The following is a 20,692-nucleotide window of genomic DNA, read 5'->3' on the forward strand; positions in this document are numbered from 1 at the left end:
TAGAGTTTGCGTGTATTTTTTGGTAGATTTACTCTGAGATATTTAATGGATGACTGGAAGTTATACCTACTCATCAAATCAAAATAAAATAAAATTGTATTAGTCACTTACACATGTTTAGCAAATGTTATTGTGGATGTAGCAAAAGGCTTGTGTTTCCAGCTCTGACAGTGCAGTAATATCTAACATTTTCACAAAATATACCCAAAGCACACAAATATAAGTAAAGGAATGGAATTAAGAATATATGGATGAGCAACGACATAGACTAAGATACAGTAGAATATAATATAATACAGTATATACATTTGAAATGATTCATGCAAAAAATTTAAACATTAAAGTGATTAGTGTTCCATTTAATAAAGTGACCAGTGATTTCAAGTCTATGTATATAGGGCAGCAGCCTCTAATGTGCTAGTGATTTAACAGTCTGGTGGCCTCGAGATGTTAGCTATTTTCAGTCTCTCGGTCCCAGCTTTGATGCACCTGTACTGACCTCGCCTTCTGGATGATAACATGGTGAACAGCCAGTGGCTCGGGTGGTTGTTGTCCTTGATGATTTTATTGGCCTTCGTGTGACATCGGGTGCTGTAGGTGTCCTGGAGGGCAGGTAGTTTGCCCCTGGAGATGCATTGGGCAGACCTCACCACCCTCCGGAGAGCCCTGCGGTTAAGGGTGGTGCATTTGCCGTACCAGGCGGTGATACAGCCTGACAGGATGCTCTCAATTGTGCATCTGTAAAAGTTTGTGAGGTTTTAGGGGCCAAGCCAAATTTCTTCATCCTTCTGAGGTTGAAGAGCAGCTGTTGTGTGTTGTGTTGTCTGTGTGGGTGGACCATTTGAGTTTGTCCATGATGTGTACACCGAGGAACTTGAATCTTTCCACCTTCTCCACTGAGGTCCCTTTGATGTGGATAGGGGAGTGATCCCTCTGCTGTTTCCTGAAGTCCACGATCATCTACTTTGTTTTGTTGATATTGAGTGAGAGGTTTTTTCCTGGCACCACACTCCCAGAGCCCTCACCTCTTCCCTGTAGGCTGTCTTGTAGTTGTTGGTAATTAAGTCTGTGGCGAAATCCTGCACGGAGCCTTCACCGTGCGCTGCCACTTTAAGAGTGCATGAGCAGTAGGAAGGAGGAGATAAAAGAGCTCGTTAAGCTCTTTGGGGAGGAGCTCTTTAGTGGCGCGACAGTTTTGGTTGTGTGTGCTATGCTGCAGAGGTTTTTTGTTTGTCTTCAGCGTATGTGGTTGTACAGTGTTTGGATCAATCCTCGGTGTGATCGCTCGACGACGTGGTTGTTCTCATTTGGGAACACGACGGTTATGGATCAAATGGATAAGTAGCAACATTGCTGCGAAGCGTTCAACTACAACCCAACACTCCATCGGACAGTCAGATCGTACACTTGCACCCTCAAGACCACAGCTAAGCCCTCTCTTGTTCCCTTTCTCTCTTTCTCTTCCCGCTATGTTCCAGTGCTTTACACTGCAACCGACTCTATTTTTCTAAATGCATTGAAGTTTCATTGGGGCTGGACTAGTGTGTATATGAACACCACACATTCATACCCTCTGCACTCCTCCCCTGGAAGAGAATACAAACTATTGCAAATCTTTTGTGTGATGACTGGGTTCATTCTTTATTGTATGAAGTTGCTGTTTATTTGCTCTGCCATTATTATTATGAGGTATGCTTGGTGGGGTTACCAAGAATTGTGTAAGGACTGTGCTGTGATGTGGGATCTATAGGGTGTGTATTCTTTTTGCTCTCCGCTCATTATCTGGTCAACAGGCTACACTCTAGGCAATCTCTTCTGCTGATGTGTGTGGGTCTGGTAGTGGTACTCTCGCTGTTCTACTATTTTTCTTTCGGCATGGTTAATACCTGCCTGGCGCCCGAACAAAATCTTCTTTACCCTTCTCAAATTAATACCGCTACAAGTCTACTACTGTTGTGTCATCTGCAAACTTGATGATTGAGTGGCCACGCAGTCGTGGGTGAACAGGGAATACAGGAGGTGGCTGAGCACGTATCCTTGTGGGGCCCCAGTGTTGAGGATCAGCGAAGTGAAGGTGTTATTTCCTACCTTCACCACCTGGGGGCGGCCCATCAGGAAGTCAAGGACCCAGTTGCACAGGGCGGGATTGAGACCCAGGGCCTCAAGCTTAATGATGAGTTTGGTGTTGAATGCTGAGCTATAGTCAATGAACAGCATTCTTACATAGGTATTTCCCTTGTCCAGACGGGATAAGGCAGTGCGATGGCGATTGCATCGTCTGTGGATCCATTGGGGCGCTATGGAAATGTGAAGTGGGTCTAGGGTGACAGGTAAGGTAGAGGGGATATGATCCTTGACTAGTCTCTCAAAGCACTTCATGATGACAGAAGTGAGTGCTACGGGGCGATAATCACTTATACCTACTCTTCAGCTCTTGTTGTGGGCTATAATTATATACTAGGGCTTGGGTCTTGTGTATCTTATTAAGCACCTACCCTGAATATGTTCCAAATGTTTGTAAAACATCCATCAATCTAGGTACACTTGAACCTAGGTCTTTATGGAATAAGAGTACGTCATCATCAGCATACATGCATATCTTATGTTCACTGCCTCTTATTGTTATTCCCTCTAAGGTTGGGTCCTGTCTTCTTGCTTGTACTAACAGCTCGATGTACAAGAAGAAGAGTGTGGGTGAAAGATTACAGCCTTGTCGTTCCCCTCGTTCTAAACGTATCGTTTGTACAAATGTCCATTAATCTTTATTCTGGCAGTCGTACATGAATTTAGTGTTTTAATTCAATGTATCACTTCTTTGTTGAAACAAAATCTAAACCATAACTTGGAATAGATAATCCCATCAACCTGAATCAAATGCTTTTTCTGCATCTAGACTGATTTATATAGCACTTGTCTTATCCTGAGTGAAGTGGTCCATGACATCTAGTGTTCTCCTAATGTTGTCCTATGTCTGTCTATTTCGTATGAAAACAGTTTGATCCCCATCAATCAATTCTGGGATTAGGTCCTCTATACTTTTGGCCATTATTGATGCTTATAGTTTAAAATCCATGTGAAGATTTGTGATACAGGAACTGCCTTCCTTATCTTTACCCTCCTTTGGGATTACAGATGTTATGGCTTCTCTCCACGATGGTAGAAGATCCACCACCCGCAGAGTCCAGTTAAAACAGGCCTGTGTTAGTTGTTCTCTGAAGGCTTTGAACCATTCTGAAGGGAAACCATCAGTGCCTAGAGACTTGTTTGCTTTTAGATTAGATATTGCATTATTAAGTTATTCAGTAGTCATTTCTGAGGTCTATTGTTTTGTTCTGTCCCAACGGAAGGGAGATCAATTGAGTTTTAAAAAATGCTCTATTGTCTGTGCATCTGCATTCTCTGGTTGCTTGTACAGATTTGTACACTATGATTCAAATAAATTCTGTATTTCATCCAATTTGCATATAATCCTCTTTATTTTGGGGTGTTTTATTTAGAAATATATTTTATACTTGTTGTTTTCTGAGACTCCATATTAGAAATGTTGTTGCTTTTGAGCTTGCTTCATAATATCGCTGTTTCAGCAACCTGATCTTTTTCTTTACTTCTTCACTATAAATCTGGTCAATTTCCTGTTTAACTTCTTGAATCTCACGTAATATAAGAGGGTCTTTGAAATGACTATTACATCTTTCGAAGCTTCCTAGTCTTTCCCGTAATTTCAGCAGTTTCTGTGCTTTAATCTTTTTCTTGAGAGATCTGGCTATGATCTTCCCTCTAACATCCAACAATGTACAGTAGCAGGAGATGCTTCCCTGTTATCATTATTAACCAAATAGACAGTCAATTCTGTCTTTAATGAGTCATTGTATGCTGGATTATTCAGCATGCTTGCATTAAGCCTCCATAGAGTATTTATTGGTTTGCTATCAAGGTGTAGAGTTAGGTAAACTCCATTATGTTCTGATAAGTCACTCTGTCCGATCCTACAATTCTTAAGCCTGTGCCTATCTGCATTGTATATGAAAAAGTAGTCTAACCTGGAGTATTCAGTGTGGCGGGCTGAGTAAAAAGTATATTCCTTATTTGACATGCGGATGTCGCGCCATACATCAAGCAGTCCTAAATCCTTGTAATATCCTATTGATCTTTTCAGCAACCTGGCTCATTTTACGATTTTGATTTGTGCTGTCCAACTTGGAGTTTAAAATCATGATAAAATCACCTCCAGAGATGAGAGTGCCAGAGGTTTAAGTGGCATTTAAATCAAACATCTTCCTGCAGAAGACCATGTAACTCCCCGGACGCTTGTATCCATAAAAAAAATGTAACTTCCTTGTTATCTAGTTTACATTTAACAAAGATAAATCTACCCTCCTTGTCTTTTATGATTGATTGATTTGGGATCAAGATTAAACGCCTCATCTACCTTATATTAGAATAAAAAAAGATATTCCTAAAGTGGCTTGAGAAAGTATTTGGTTTGTATCATTTGATTTACACAATGTGCCTACCACTTTTGAAGATGCAAAATGTTTTATTGTGAAACAAACAAGAAATAAGACAAGAAAAACTGAAAACTTGAGCGTGCATAACTATTCACCCCCCCCAAAATCAATACTTTACTTTGCCACATTTTGCAGCAATTACAGCTGCAAGTCTCTTGGGGTATGTCTCTATAAGCTTGGCACATCTAGCCACTGGGATTTTTCCCATTGTTCAAGGCAAAACAGCTCCAGCTCTTTCAAGTTGAATGGGTTCCGCTGGTGCACAGCAATCTTTAAGTCATACAACAGATTCTCAATTGAATTAAGGTCTGGGCTTTGACTAGGCCATTACAACACATTTAAATGCTTCCCCGTTCCGCTAGCGGAACCCCTCGCCAACAGCCAATGAAATTGCAGGGCGCCAAATTCAGTCAACAGAAACCTCATAATTCAATTTTCTCAAACATACAAGTATTAGACAACATTTTATAGATAACATTCTCGTTAATCCAACCACAGTGTCCGATTTCAAAAAAGGTTTTTGGCGAAAGCAGAACATATCATTATGTTAGGTCATTAACTAGTCACAGAAAACACAGCCATTTTCCAACCAAAGAGAGGAGTCAGAAAAAGCAGAAATATTGATAAAATTAATCACTAACCTTTGATATTCTTCATCAGATGACACTCCCGGTTCAGCATGTGACACAATACATGTATGTTTTGTTCGATCAAGTTCATATTTATATCCAAAAACCTCACTTTACATTTGGCTTTGCCTCCAAAACATCTTGTGAATTTGCACAGAGCCACATCAAATCACATAAATACTCATAATAAACATTGATAAAAGATACAAGTGTTATTCACAGATTTAAAGATATACTTCTCCTTAATGCAACCGCTGTGTCAGATTTCGAAAAACTTTACGGAAAGAGCAAACCATGCAATAATCTGAGTACAGCTCTCAGAGACCAAAACAACCCAAGAAGATATCTGCCATGTTGGAGTCAGCATAAGTCAGAAATAGCATTATAAATATGCACATACCTTTGATGATCTTAATCAGAATGCACTCCCAGGAATCCCAGTTCCACAATAAATGTAAGATTTTTTTGATAAAGTCCATCCTTTAGGTCCAAATCCGTCCTTGTTGTTCGCGCGTTCAGTACAAAATCTAAACTCACGAGGCGTGGGCAGGTCCAGGCAAAAGTTCAGACAAAAAGTCATATCACAGTCTGTGGAAACATGTCAAACGAAGTATAGAATCAATCTTTAGGATGTTTTTAACATAAATCTTCAATAATGGGGGAGAATTCCTTTGTTTTTGGAAAAGCTATGGAACAGAGCTTGCTCTCACGAACGAACGTCACAAGCTCAAAGCATTCTGCCAGACATGAGTTGAAAAATGACCAAACTCAGATTTCCTTCTTCCTGGTTGGATTTTTTTCTCAGGTTTATGCCTGTCATATGAGTTCTGTTATACTCACATACATCATTCAAACAGTTTTAGAGTGTTTTCTATCCAAATCTAATAATAATTTGAATATATTAGCAACTGGGACTGGGTAGCAGGCAGTTTACTCTGGGCACGCTTTTCATCCAAACGTGAAAATGCTATCCACAACAAGTTAAACCACTTGAGTGTTGCTTTAGCAGTATGCTTAATAAGGTCATTGTCCTGCTGGAAGCTGAACCTCTGTCCCATTCTCAAATCTCTGGAAGACTGAAATAGGTTTCCCTCAAGAATTTCCCTCAAGAATTTAGTGCCATCCATCATTCCCTCAATTCTGACCAGTTTCCCAGTCCCTGCCGATGAACAACATCCTCACAGCATGATGCTGCCACCACCATGCTTCACCGTGGGGAGGTGGTTCTCGGGGTGATGAGGTGTTGGGTTTGCGCCAGACATAGCGTTTCCTTGATCGGCAGAAATCTAAATTTTAGTCTCTTCTGACCAGAGTACCTTCTTCCATATGTTTGGGGAGTGTCTTTTGGTGAACACCAAATGTGTTTGCTTATTATTTTCTTTTACCAATGGCTTTTACTGGCCACTCTTCTGTAAAGCCCAGCTCTGTGGAGTGTACGGCTTAAAGTGGTCCTATGGACAGATACTCCAATCTCCGCTGTGGAGCTTTGCAGCACCTTCAGGGTTATCTTTGGTCTCTATGTTGCCTCTCCGATTAATGCCCTCCTTGCCTGGTCCGTGAGTTTTGGTGGGCGGCATTCTTTTGGCAGGTTTGTTGTGGTGCCATATTCTTTCCATTTTCTATTAATGGATTGAATGGTGCTCCGTGGGATGTTCAAAGATTTGGATATTTTTTTGTAACCCAACCCTGACCTGTACTTCTCCACAACTTTGTCCCTGACCTGTTTGGTGAGTCCTTGGTCTTCCTAGTGCCGCCTGCTTGGTGGTGCCCCTTGCTTAGTTGTGTTGCAGACTCTGGGGCCTTTCAGAACAGGTGTATGTATACTGAGATCATGTGACAGATCATGTGACACTTAGTTAAATAAAGTCCACCTGTGTGCAGTCTAATTATGCAACTTTTGAAGGTAATTGGTTGCACCAGATCTTATTTAGGGGCTTCATAGCAAAGGGGGTGAATACATATGCACGCAGGACTTTTCAGTTTTTATTTTTTTTCATTTCACTTCACCAATTTTGACTATTTTGTGTATGTCCATTACATGAAATCCAAATAAATATCCATTTAAATTACAGGTTGTAATGCAACAAAATAGGAAAAACACCAAGGGGGTGAATACCTTTGCAAGGCACTGTAGTTGGCTCATTTATTAGCACTGATCAGAACATTTTGACAGCATGTTATGTAGTTTAACAAGTATAATATTTTGCTCCTCACTCGCAGTTGCCTAGTAACCTGTTACTTGTACGATCAATCAATGTGATTTTGTTTCACGGAATCTCCGTCTGTATATTTGGTTAATTGGTCTCTCGCTTGGCAAATATGTGGAGGTGGTATAGCTCCTCTATTAATTTGCTTATCTGTCACTGATCAGAAACATTTAGCATGCAATAATGTAGCCTAAATCAAGTATTTTCTTTGATCGTGCATAGGCAACTCTAAAAGCCTGCTGAGGTTGTGAAATATGAAATCGAAACTTACATGCTTTTGAAGATAAGCTATAGATAGCTATTATTTTCTATAGGTATCATGATGAAGACTCTCTCAATGTGAGACCCTACATCTGCTCCCTAACAAAACGGAGTGATGGTAGGAAAGAGATGATGTGGATCAAAAAAGCATGGGCTTGGTCTCTGTTTCAAAATATCACATTTTTGTAATATGACAGCAGTTCCAAAACGTTCCCGCATTCTTCAGATTTGATTCTGTAATGTTCCATTATATTCTCACTGTAAAATATGTGTGTGTTCACTGTGATCAGAGTAAATGTGTTATCTGTATAATGAACAAAAGAACAAACTATGTACCCTATAGGATGCACAGATCAGTAACATAATTAATTAACATAATCAAAATATGCTATTTTCTTATTTTCTAAATATATTTGATTAGTCTTATAATGTTTGTTAGGACTTGCCGAAATTAATGAATAAGGCATTTCTTAGTGAAGGTGTATATTCAATGGATTTATTGAAATAGACCCATATCGGCCCACACCTACTCCCAACTCCTAAGCTTGCCAGCATGTGCACCGGAGGTATACAAGGTATATCTTGGCAAGAATGTGGTAAAAATGGGACTGTACGAATTGTGTTTTTAAAAACATTGGCAATTTTATTTTACAGGTGAATCCTATGTGAAACAAGAATTATAGTATTTATATTTATTAAGCAAGAAGGCCCAAGGGTGTGTGGTATATAGCCAATATACCAAGCTACGGCTAAGGGCTGTATCCAGGCACTCCGCATTGCGTCATGTAAAGAACAGCCCTTAGCCGTGGTATAGTGGCTAAAACCACAAACCCCCGAGGTGCCTTATTTCTATTATAAATTGGTTACCAACGTAATTAGAGCAGTCAAAATAATTTTTGGGTCATACTCGTGTTATACGATCTGATATACCACTGCTGTCAGCCAATCAGCATTCAGGGCTCGAACTTCCCAGTTTAAAATGGTTTTATAATGCCTTATTCATTGTACCAAATGCTCTGTGTATTATTCCTTTCCTTTGTGCCTTTTAATGTCAATTGTACACAAAGTCCAACACAAATATAGTTTCCGCTTTTTCCCCAACTCCTCTGAAAGACATACTGTACATACATAGAGGCTGAAGCATGTGGCTGCCTGTTTCCCGAACACAGATCAATCGGTCTTGCACTATAGAGCACTTACAATGGAAAATGTCCCACAGAGTTTTATAACTAGCCAGTGTATTATATGTATATGCTTATAGTCAAGCAGAATACGTATGTACTTCATAGAAAGTGTTACTGTCATGGAATCTGTGGAATATCCAATGCAAATAATGTATTTCAACCAGTTAATCATCAATCAAATGTATTTATAAAGCCCTTTTCACATCAGCAGAGGTCACCAAGTGCTTTACATAGTCGATAGCTGTTCAGCGACAAGTTGATATGGGCATTCTCTCAAATATTTGTACTCGTGGATTTCAACCTGCATCATCACATTTCATAACAGTGTTGTTTGTCAATTTTCTAAGATTTGTCAGCCAAAATATTTGTGACTGTCATTCACCAGAAGTTGAGTTAATCTACCTCAAGTAAATTGATTGGAACAAAAGCAGATATTACGGCCTTCGAATTTGCTGGGTATATTATCGATTGATAGTGAATTGGTACATGATTAATGGCCTATTTAAAAAAACAAGTTGACAATTTCTTTCGAAATACAGAATATCAGAATAGTATGCACAATGTAATTAACACATTTTAGGAGTTAGCAATAGAATATTGGTCAAGGTGGTCTTTCTCTTCTGTCATCACAGAGTAGACATTTCATGGACAGCCTTCAAACCACCCTGTAACTCCATTTACTATCTCTGAAAGGGGAAGACCATTATAAAATAGGATTAAAGACAAGTAATGTGCTCACCTCTCTCTCAAAGAGAAATTGGACAACGAACAGCCTTAAAAGATGAGAGTACTGATGGGGAACAAAAGCTTATAAATGCAGTATCACACTACTCACAAAGGCTCTCTCTCTCAGAGCACATTTCAATGAGAAGGCAATAACGAAAATGAGGTGTGGCAGGAATTGAAATGCACTTCCATTAGTATCCAGCCTTTAGTGGTTTTGTATGAACACACACACACATTCACTACCCCCCCCCATCCCCAACACAGGTGCACAGTACAGCAACCTATGAGCATGCATGTGTTTGAGCCTGTGTGTGTTTGCCTGAAGGAGTATGCGTTGTGTGTGCCTGCATGATTGTGAGGCACACTGTCGAATCAGTGTTGTACTTAATCTGGACTAAGATTCTCTCTAGTCCCTCATCCAGTCCCGCAACAAAGAGCCGCGCATGGCTAACATGATTTAGCTCCATAAGAGGTATTTTATCATGACTCAAGAAAGAATTACAGGGAGATTATAAAGCTCCTTGGAGATGAAATGTTGAACCATTTCCCAGAGAGTGCCATGACAAAGGAAGTCCTTGGGGTAGACGTTGGCTTCCGTTATAACTTGGCTCTGCCAAAAATACATTAGTGTGGTGGAGTAAGCGCGAGTTGGTTTACTGGATCTACTGGAACACTGTGTCTTCTCACAAACAGAGGAGAGATAAACTTTGAGTAACGGTATGGTGTGCCCCCCCCCCCCCCCCATTCGTACAACATCAGTAAGAGTGGGTGAAGAGATATGACAGACCAGAAGATTAGGTGTTATTACAAAGTGTTTCATCGGGCACTTGTGCATTTTTAACAAGCATAAAATTTACCCCACGCAAGTGACAAAATCTTACCAAAGCATTATTAATGGGAAAAACATTAGGTTTAGAGTTCATTGCTCATCGATGAGCAAGCAGGCAGGGGTGAGGAGATACTTGAGTCAGAGATCAAGCGGGAAGATATCAGAAGCACTTGTTTTTTTTTCAAAAGAACTGGTTTCGAAGTGTAACGTCACTCTTTACCTATGGTAACTTCTCTCGGTATTGCTTAAGTTTAGACGATGCTGTTTAGATCAAACTTTCCTTGATGTTGAGCATTTTTGTACTCCCAGGGCCTAATTGCTTTTGGGAAGTGACAAAAGTCCTCCCTTTACTTTAAAGATGTGATGATAGCTGATGAATGTTCTGTTATTAAAGTGCAATGGATATCTTGTGCATGTCTTTAGCAGTTCTGTGAGGATTTCTTATGAAGGTACTATGAATAGCTTGAGAAGTTCTTGAGCATATATTCTGTTTGTCATTTCAGTACTTGTCAGTCACAGGTGGCTATGGGATGGATCGAAATGTACAAAATGGGTATCTGGGGGAAAATGTGGGAGGGTCATGCTTTTTCAATTTCAGTAAAGGGGAGGGTTTAGTATTTTTTTTTTAATCTAGTCCAGGGGTGGGTAATGCAACTTGTAATTGAAGAAATGTCTATATTTCTCAGTGTTTTAGAAATAGTTGCTTATTAGGCTATATATCGATGTGTGCCAGATGCTGTCCCTCACCTCTGATTCTCTGCTGGGCGTGCAATATCAAGTGCGCCTACAGACTATTTAGATGAAAGGCACCCGAGTGGCGCAGCGGCCTAAGGCACTGCATCTCGTTGCTAGAGGCGTCACTACAGACCCTGGTTTTATCCTGAGCTATATGGTGATAGGGCGGTGCACAATTGGCCTAGCTTCGTCCCGGTTAGGGGAGGGTTTCGCCGGTGTAGGTCGCCATTGTTAAATAAGAATTCATTCTCAACTGACTTGCCTAATTAAATAAAGATGAAATAAAAATATACTGAGTGTGGTCTCAATCAAATGATCCATAGACTATAGGCTACAAAGTGCTCGGAGAAGCACAGAGCAAAGTTATATTTCTAAGAAAATGAACTCCCTGAGTCTTTTGCGCTTCTGGGATGGTGTAAATGTTATGCTCTGCTCTTGCTAATCAACGTGTGTGTATGCTGTGCTGTGTAGGCTTACAGTGACAGTTCAGGAGGAGATTCAGAATTCTTCCCCAAAAATGTTTTGATAAGGAATATTCCCAAAAATGATATCTTGCTTATGGACTAGCATATAGCTTATGTTCTGTTGACATTTGAGTCATTTAGCGGAGGATCTTTCCCAGAGTGATTTACAGTTGTGGGTACCTACATTTCCTTCGTTTTTCTTACTGTTCAGTTTGAGAAGGAAAGCGTGAACATGAGAAGGATAGCTTGCTACTACTATAATTGATTAAGAAAAACAATGTTTCTTGTCCACGTTGGATTTATCAGTTATTGACCTCACAATAAGCCAGATTCAAGTAAGTTACATTACGTGGCTGAAAAATGAAGCAGCAGCCGTGGCACAATCAATCATTCTGAAAGTAGGCAAATTCGAGGAGGTATCATTATTTTCAACCGTCTTCGTTTTAAAAAGACTTTACTAACAACACACAGGCTTTATGTTGGAGCCTATTTCGTCCTATTTTAGAAATAAAAGGTAGGCCTACCTGTTTAACAGACGGAATTTGGCTATAGGCTGCTATATCAATAGATTCGTCTGACAATTCCTCCACCCACTATGCACTCTTTAAAAGCCTACATCAGTGTCAGAATTGGTTATTAAAAAAGTTTGACATGTTTCAAAGAACTTTACGGATACTCTTTGGAATTTTCGTCAAGCCTTGATGACCTGCCTAAGGCTGTGGAATACTGAACATAACGCGCCAAACAAATGGAGTTTTTTTAATATAAAATTAATCTTTATCGAACAAAAGGAACATTTATTAAGTAACTGGGAGTCTCGTGAGTGCAAACATTCGAAGATAATCAAAGGTAAGCGATTAATTTTATTGCTTTTCTGGCTTTCTTGACCAATCTACACTGCTGCTAGGTGTTCTAATTGTTTTGTTTAGTGATCGATAAACTCACACAAACACTTGGATTGCTTTCGCTGTAAAGCATATTTTCAAAATCTGACACGACAGGTGGATTAACAACAAGCTAAGCTGTGTTTTGCTATATTGCACTTGTGATTTCATGAATATAAATATTTTTAGCAATTTATTTTTAATTTGGCGCTCTGCAATTTAGCTGTTGTTGATGAAAATTATCCCGCTAAAGGGATCCGTGCGTCAAGAAGTTTAAGAGGGTATGCCATAGCCTACCTTTAATTAAAGAAAATGACAAAATGCACTGGCATTGTTAACTTAAGATTTTGAAAAGAACAGATCCGATTATAAAAAGTGGTCTATAACAGCGCTTTGGTCCGTGATGCTTTATGCTACACTCTTCGAAAAAAGGTTTCCAAAAGGGTTCTTCAGCTGTCCCCATAGGGGAACCCTTTTTAGCTCCAGATAGAATCATTTTGGTTCCAGGTAGAACCCTTTTGCGTTACATCTACCTGGAACTAAAACGGTTCTACGTGTAACCAAAAAGAGTTCCTCAAAGGGTTCTCCCATAGGGACAGCCAAAGAACCCTTTTAGGTGCTAGATAGCACCTGTTTTTCTAAGAGTGTAGAAACAAGCTCTTAAAACACAGGAAAGATGTGACTTCGATGCATATGGGAATATCAATGTTTAGTTTCTTTGACATTGAGGCTGAGGTACAACCTTCTATAGCCAAGGAGACAAAATGTACTTTGCTTGGGAAATAATCAAATTCTGTCACTATCAATTGATTAAGCTATTCACTTTCTTTACAATACAATATGTTTAAACCCAGACTTGCCACGAAAAAAAGAGTAACCAGCAGTTAAAGCTTATTTTTGTGCATCGGTAGGCCTACTGTCTGGGGTGGAAAGGTAGGTCTAACTTTTGAAAGTACCATGCTCAGATTCCTAATAAAAGCAAACAGGGACAGCAAACAGGGACAGTTTTGTTGCTAACAAGACACACTGATTTGTCATTGGAGAAATATGATAAGATGAACACCTAGGACTATCTCTCTCTGTCACGTTCTGACCTTAGTTCCTTTTTTATGTCTTTATTTTAGTTGGTCAGGGCGTGAGTTGGGGTGGGCTTTCTATGTTTTGTTCTGGTGTTATATTTCAATGTGTTTGGCCTAGTATAGTTCTCAATCAGAGGCAGGTGTCAGTCGTTGTCTCTGATTGGGAGCCATATTTAGGTTTTCTGTTTTCTCTTGTGTTTTGCGGGTGGTTGTTTCCTGTGTCTGTGTTTGCACCATACGGGACTGTTTCGGTTGTTTGTACTTTTGTTAAGTGTTCTGTTGATATATTAAATATCTCATTATGGACACTTATCACGCTGCACATTGGTCCGATCCTTCCTACTCCTCTTCAGAGGAAGAGGAAATCCGTTACACTCTATCCATTCTTAGCCTGTCATTTCAGTAATTTGTGTTGTATTAAAAATGATTCTGCTAATGTAAAATTGCATGAAGTGTTCATAAAAGGAGATTTTTTATCGGACCTGCAAGCCACCATTTTCATTTGAGAGGTCAGATTTTCTCCATGTAACCCTTATTATAAATGACGTTCACATCCTATGGATAACTTATGAATGTCTTTAGCAGTTCTTTGAGGATTTGTTATGAACGTGAAATAGATGTCTTCAGCATTCTTCCTGTTGTTCATGTCGTTACAGTAAACAGCAGAGACGATCATGACACTGTTCATAATGACACCCCCACAACAGATTGTTTTTTGGTCTTCCTGTGTTCACCGGTTAAGGAGTGCCTCTACATTATCCACCTAGCAAAGTTATCTTTTCAGCATTCATCTAACACACACCATGGGGCTGACAGCTGGCCAGATGTGAGTCTACCCTGTGGGTCCTGGTGTATCTGTGAAACTGCACCTTGGGATTGATCACTCATCTAAGTGTCCCATATGACCACAACAAAATGGCATGTAAGACAGTTCACACTAACGTGACAGAGTCTACCGCCTCACATCTGTTCACCGGCACATGATCACATTAGGTCTTCATCAACTTTAATTTGAAACATTCATGAAGCCAGTAACAAATGCAAGTTTGTGCCTATATAGGTATCACATTGTGTTGTACTATTGTGTCTCAAAATATAATGTCAAAAGTAAGCAAATTATTAGGTATATCATGTATTATGTTGACATTATAATGCATTTTTGCACTTTTTCATGTATGACCGCCTTGTAATAGTCTATCATAAGCGCTTGACTAAATATCACCCAAAAGGGTTAGTTGAAAATATGCCAAATAGGAAACAAACACTGTAAGCCTTGTCATAAAAAATAAAAAGCACGTGAAAGCCTTTACAACAGCTGTTTTCTGCTTTTTTCCCCCATTGCAAAAAGTTGTTTAAGGATTAGTATTAGTGAAGCAAATCAATCTTTAAGGTTCAAGTGTGATATGCACTGAGTGTACAAAACATTAGGAACTGATCTTGAGTTGCATCCCTTTAGCCCTCAGAACAGCCTCAATTCGTCGGGGCATGAACTCTACAAGGTGTCGAAAGCATTCCAGAGGGATGTTGGCCAATGTTGACTCCAATGCTTCCCACAATTGTGTTAATTAGGATGTAAATCCTTTGGGTGGTGGACCATTCTTGATTCGGGAAACTGTTGAGCGTAAAAAACCCAGTTGCATTGGCATTACTCATGCAATCCAACCGGTGCGCCTGGCACCTACTACCACACTGTAACGGCTTTCTTCCAGGGGTGAAGGAGAGGACAAAAGTGCAGCGCGGCTAGTGTTCGACATGTTTAATTAAAGAACAAGTGAAACACTACAAACATATAAAATAACAAATGTGAAAAAACCGAGACAGCACCTATCTGGTGCAGACAAAACACAGAGACAGGAAACAACCACCCACAATCCCCAACACAAGCCACCTTTATATGATTCTCAATCAGGGCAAACGATTGACAGCTGTCTCTGATTGAGAACCATATTAGGCTGAACAGAAACAGACGAACTAGACACACAACATAGAATTCCCACCCAGCTCACGTCCTGACCAACACTAAACAAGCAAAACACATACGAACTCTGGTCAGGACGTTACACACACACCGTTCAAAGGCACTTAGATATTTTGTCTTGACCATTCACCCTCTGAATGGCACACATTCACAATCCATGTCTTAAGGCTTAAAAATCTATTTTTAACCTTACTCCTCCCCTTCATCTATGCTGATTGCAGTGGATTTAACAAGTGACATCAATTAGGGATCATAGCTTTCACCTGGTCAGTCTATTTCATGGTAAGATCATGTGTTCCAAATGTTTTGTACACTCAGTATATTTGGCCATTTAATCGTTAATTTGTCCTTTTTTAGGCGTCCCTCTGAAACAGAAGTGAGTAGTTCTCGGATATCACAGTAGACTAGGAGGTGCAGTGATGTCATGCTACCTCTCAAAGGTGTGGTTCTGCTAGAGCAAAATACAGCAAATTAAAGAGAAACACCTTGTGAATCCAGCCATCATTTCCGATTTTTTAAATGTTTTACAACGAAAACACAATATGTATTTCTATTAGCTAACGACAATAGCCAAAGACTCAACCACATATTTTCACCATGTTTCTACCGCATAGGTAGCTATCACAAAACCGACCAGATAGAGATATAATTAGTCACTAACCAAGAAACAACTTCATCAGACGACAATCTTATAACATGTTATACAATACATTCATGTTTTGTTCGAAAAATGTGCATATTTGAGGTATAAATCATAGTTTTACATTGCAGCTACCATCACAAATAGCACCGAAGCCGCCAGAATAATTAGAGAGCAACGTGAAATAGATAAATACTCATCATAAAACATTTATGAAACATACATGGTGTACAGCAAATGAAAGGTAAACATCTTGTGAATCCAGACAATATTTCCGATTTTTTTTAAAGTGTTTTACAGCGAAAACACAATATAGAATTATATTAGCTTACCACAATAGCCAAACACACAAATGCATTTATTCACTGCAAGGTAGCTATCGCAAAAACCAGCAAAAGATATAAAATGAATCACTAACCTTGAACAACTTCATCAGATGACAGTCTTATAACATCAGGTTATACAATACACTTATGTTTTGTTCGAAAATGTGCATATTTAGAGCTACAAATCCAGATTATACATTGTGAATACGTAACATCGACTCACCAGAATCTCCAGAGATATTTTGGACACTTAATCTGACCAAAGAACTCATCATAAACTTTACATACAAATACTTGTTGTATTGCAAATGAAAGATACACTGGTTCTTAACCTGTCTAGGATCAGCGTGCCGCTAGCGGCACGCCCCCCCCCCCCCCCCCCCCACTGAAAAACCAGTGCCGCGAAATTCAAAAAAAAAATTTTTTTTAAATATTTAACTTTCACACATTAAACCTGTTGGGGATGGGGGCGCTGTTTAGACTATTTATGCTAATGTGGCTAATTTTTTAAACGGCTTCCCACAAAATCCTTGATCGTACAATATGCATATTATTATTATTATTGGATAGAAAACAGTCTATAGTTTCTATAGGAGTTGAAATTTTGTCTCTAAGTGGAACAGAGCCCATTCTACAGCAATTTCCCTGACATGGAGTCAGATTTGAGAAACGTTGGCCACTTTTCTGAAGTCATTTAAAAGGGCTCTGTCGTTGCTATGACTATACGGACACTTCTTACGTCTTCCCCTGGATGCCTTTACGTGATGACGATTCCAACGGGCTCGATTGCTCGTTCACAGGCCCTACAAATGAAAAAAACCTTTAGCTAGCAAGTCTTTTCTTGCTGCGTAACGCGCGTGGAAGACACCGACCCTCTCCTGTTCCAAGCGTTAGTTTAGCCTGTTATATTTCTCCGGTCATCTTTTCACTCGTTATAGGAGTTACAAACATCACAAAGTAGTTAATTTAAAGCGTTTTATAGCAATTTATATCCGTTTAGTGCGATTTTGGGACATTTATTTTTGCAACGATGTGAAAAGTTGGGCACGCTTTTCAGTTCATCCCGAACGTAGTTGACATTTCCACATGGCAAGAGGACAGCTTTCCACCAAAAGACGATTTCTCCCAAGAAAGGATCCTTTGCCCAAGATACTGATGGAAGAACAGCTCAAGGTAGGACATTTTTATTATGATAAATCGTGTTTCTGTCGAAACATTTTAGTGGCTTAGGACGCCATGTTTTTTGACGTAGCTTCGCTTGGCGCAAACTGTATTGAAAAGTAAGGATAAATTAAAAAATGTAATAACGCAATTGTATTAAGAATTAAATTGTCTATCAATCCCTGTCCACCCTATATTTTTTAGTCACGTTTATGAGTATTTATGTATAAGAGTAGATCACTGTCTAAGTGGCGCAAGGACGTTTTCTTTACCAGCTTGTCTACATTTCACATTGTCTAACCATGATTTTGGTGGCTAAATATAAACATTTTCGATCAAACTGTATATGCATGTTGTAATGTGATGTTACAGGAGTGTCATCGGAAGAATTCTGAGAAGGTTAGTGAAAAAATTAATATCTTTTGGCGATGTTGACTTTTATCGCTCACTTTGGCTAGAATCAATGCTGGGCTGCTAATTGCTATGTGCTAAGCTAATATAACGATTTATTGTGTTTTCGCTGTAAGACACTTAGAAAATCTGAAATATTGTCTGTATTCACAGGATCTGTGTCTTTCGATTCGTGTATGCTGTGTATTTTTACGAAATGTTTGATGATTAGTAGTTAGGTAAACACGTTGCTCATTGTAATTATTCTAGTCCATTTGTGATGGTGGGTGCAATTGTAAACTATGCCATATACCTGAAATATGCACTTTTTTCTAACAAAACCTATCCCATACCATAAATATGTTATCAGACTGTCATCTAATGAGTTTTTTTGTTGGTTAGGGGCTATAAATATCTTAGTTTAGCCGAATTGGTGATGGCTACTGGTGTTGGTGGACAAATAAAAGATGGTGGATTATGCTAATGTGTTTTTAGGTAATAGATGTACATCTTTACATATTGTGTCTTCCCTGTAAAACATTTTAAAAATCGGAAATGTTGACTGGATTCATAAGATCTGTGTCTTTCATTAGCTGTATTGGACTTTAATGTGTGAAAGTTAAATATTTTAAAAAAATATTTTTTTTGAATTTCGCGGCACTGGTTTTTCAGTGGGGGGGGGGGGGGGGGGGCCGCTAGCGCCACGCTGATCCTAGACAGGTTAAAGGCCAATACAGCTAATGAAAGACACAGTTCTTGTGAATCCAGTCAACATGTCCGATTTTTAAAATGTTTTACAGGGAAGACACAATATGTAAAGATGTACATCTATTACCTAAAAACACATTAGCATAATCCACCATCTTTTATTTGTCCACCAACACCAGTAGCCATCACCAATTCGGCTAAACTAAGATATTTATAGCCCCTAACCAACAAAAAAACTCATCAGATGACAGTCTGATAACATATTTATGGTATGGGATAGGTTTTGTTAGAAAAAAGTGCATATTTCAGGTAGATGGCATAGGTTACAATTGCACCCACCGTCACAAATGGAATAGAAAAACTACATTGAGCAACGTGTTTACCTACTTACTAATCATCAAACATTTCGTAAAAATACACAGCATACACGAATCGAAAGACACAGATCCTGTGAATACAGACAATATTTCAGATTTTCTAAGTGTCTTACAGCGAAAACACAATAAATCGTTATATTAGCATAGCACATAGCACATAGCAGCCCAGCATTGATTCTAGCCAAAGAGAGCGATAACGTCAACATCGCCAAAAATATATTAATTTTTTCACTAACCTTCTCAGAATTCTTCAGATGACACTCCTGTAACATCATATTACACAATCCATATAGAGTTTGATCGAAAATGTTTATATTTAGCCACCAAAATCATGGTTAGACAATGTGAAATGTAGCTCAGCTGGTCAGAAAATGTCCTTGCGCCACTTAGACAGTGATCTACTCTTATACATAAATACTCATAAACGTGACTAAAAAATATAGGGTGGACAGGGATTGATAGACAATTTAATTCTTAATACAATTGCGGAATTACATTTTTTAATTTATCCTTACTTTTCAATACAGTTTGCGCCAAGCGAAGCTACGTCAAAAAACATGGCGTCCTAAGCCACTAAAAATTTTCGACAGAAACACGATTTATCATAATAAAAATGTCCTACTTTGAGCTGTTCTTCCATCAGTATCTTGGGCAAAGGATCCTTTCTTGGGAGTAATCGTCTTTTGGTGGAAAGCTGTCCTCTTGCCATGTGGAAATGCCAACTGCGTTCGGGATGAACTGAAAGCGTGCCCAGCTATTCACAGCGTTTCAAAAATAAATGTCCCAAAATCGCACTAAACGGATATAAATTGCTATAAAACGCTTTAAATTAACTACCTTATGATGTTTAACTCCCATAACGAGTAGAAACATGACCCGAGTAATATTACTCCCTCCACTAACGCTTGGAACAGGTGCGGGCCGGTGTCCTCTAGGCGCATGACGCAGCTCCAAAAGAATGACTAGCCTCAGGGTTTTTTCATTTGTAGTGCCTGTAAACGCGCAATCGACCCCATTGAAATCGTCATCACGTAAAGGCATCCAGGGGAAGACGTAAGCAGTGTCCGTATAGTCATAGCAATAACAGTGCCCTTTTAACTGACTTCAGAACAGTGGCCAACATTTCTGAAATCTGACTCCATGTCAGGGAAATTGCTGTAGAATGGGCTCTGTTCCACTTAGAGACAAAATTTCAACTCCTATAGAAACTATAGACTGTTTTCTATCCAATAATAATAATAATATGCATATTGTACGATCAAGGATTTTGTGGGAAGCCGTTTCAAAATTTACCCGATTAGCATAAATAGTCTAAACAGCGCCCCCATCCTCAACAGGTTAATGCAACCGCCGTGTTAGATTTTTTAAAATAACTTTACCATAGTGTTGTTGTGTTTTCTATCCAATAGTAATAATAATATGCATATTGTATGATCTAGAAAAGAGTACGAGGCCGTTTCATTTGGGTACGATTTTTTCCAATGTGAAAACAGCGCCCCCCCTATTGACAAGAAGTTTTAATGCAACCGCTGTGTTAGATTTAAAAAAAATAACTTTACCACAACATACAGCTTGGGTTATTGTGAGACAGTGCTCACCAACACGG

This window comes from Salvelinus fontinalis, chromosome 35 (assembly GCF_029448725.1).
Source record: "Salvelinus fontinalis isolate EN_2023a chromosome 35, ASM2944872v1, whole genome shotgun sequence".
Taxonomy (NCBI): Eukaryota; Metazoa; Chordata; class Actinopteri; order Salmoniformes; family Salmonidae; genus Salvelinus; species Salvelinus fontinalis.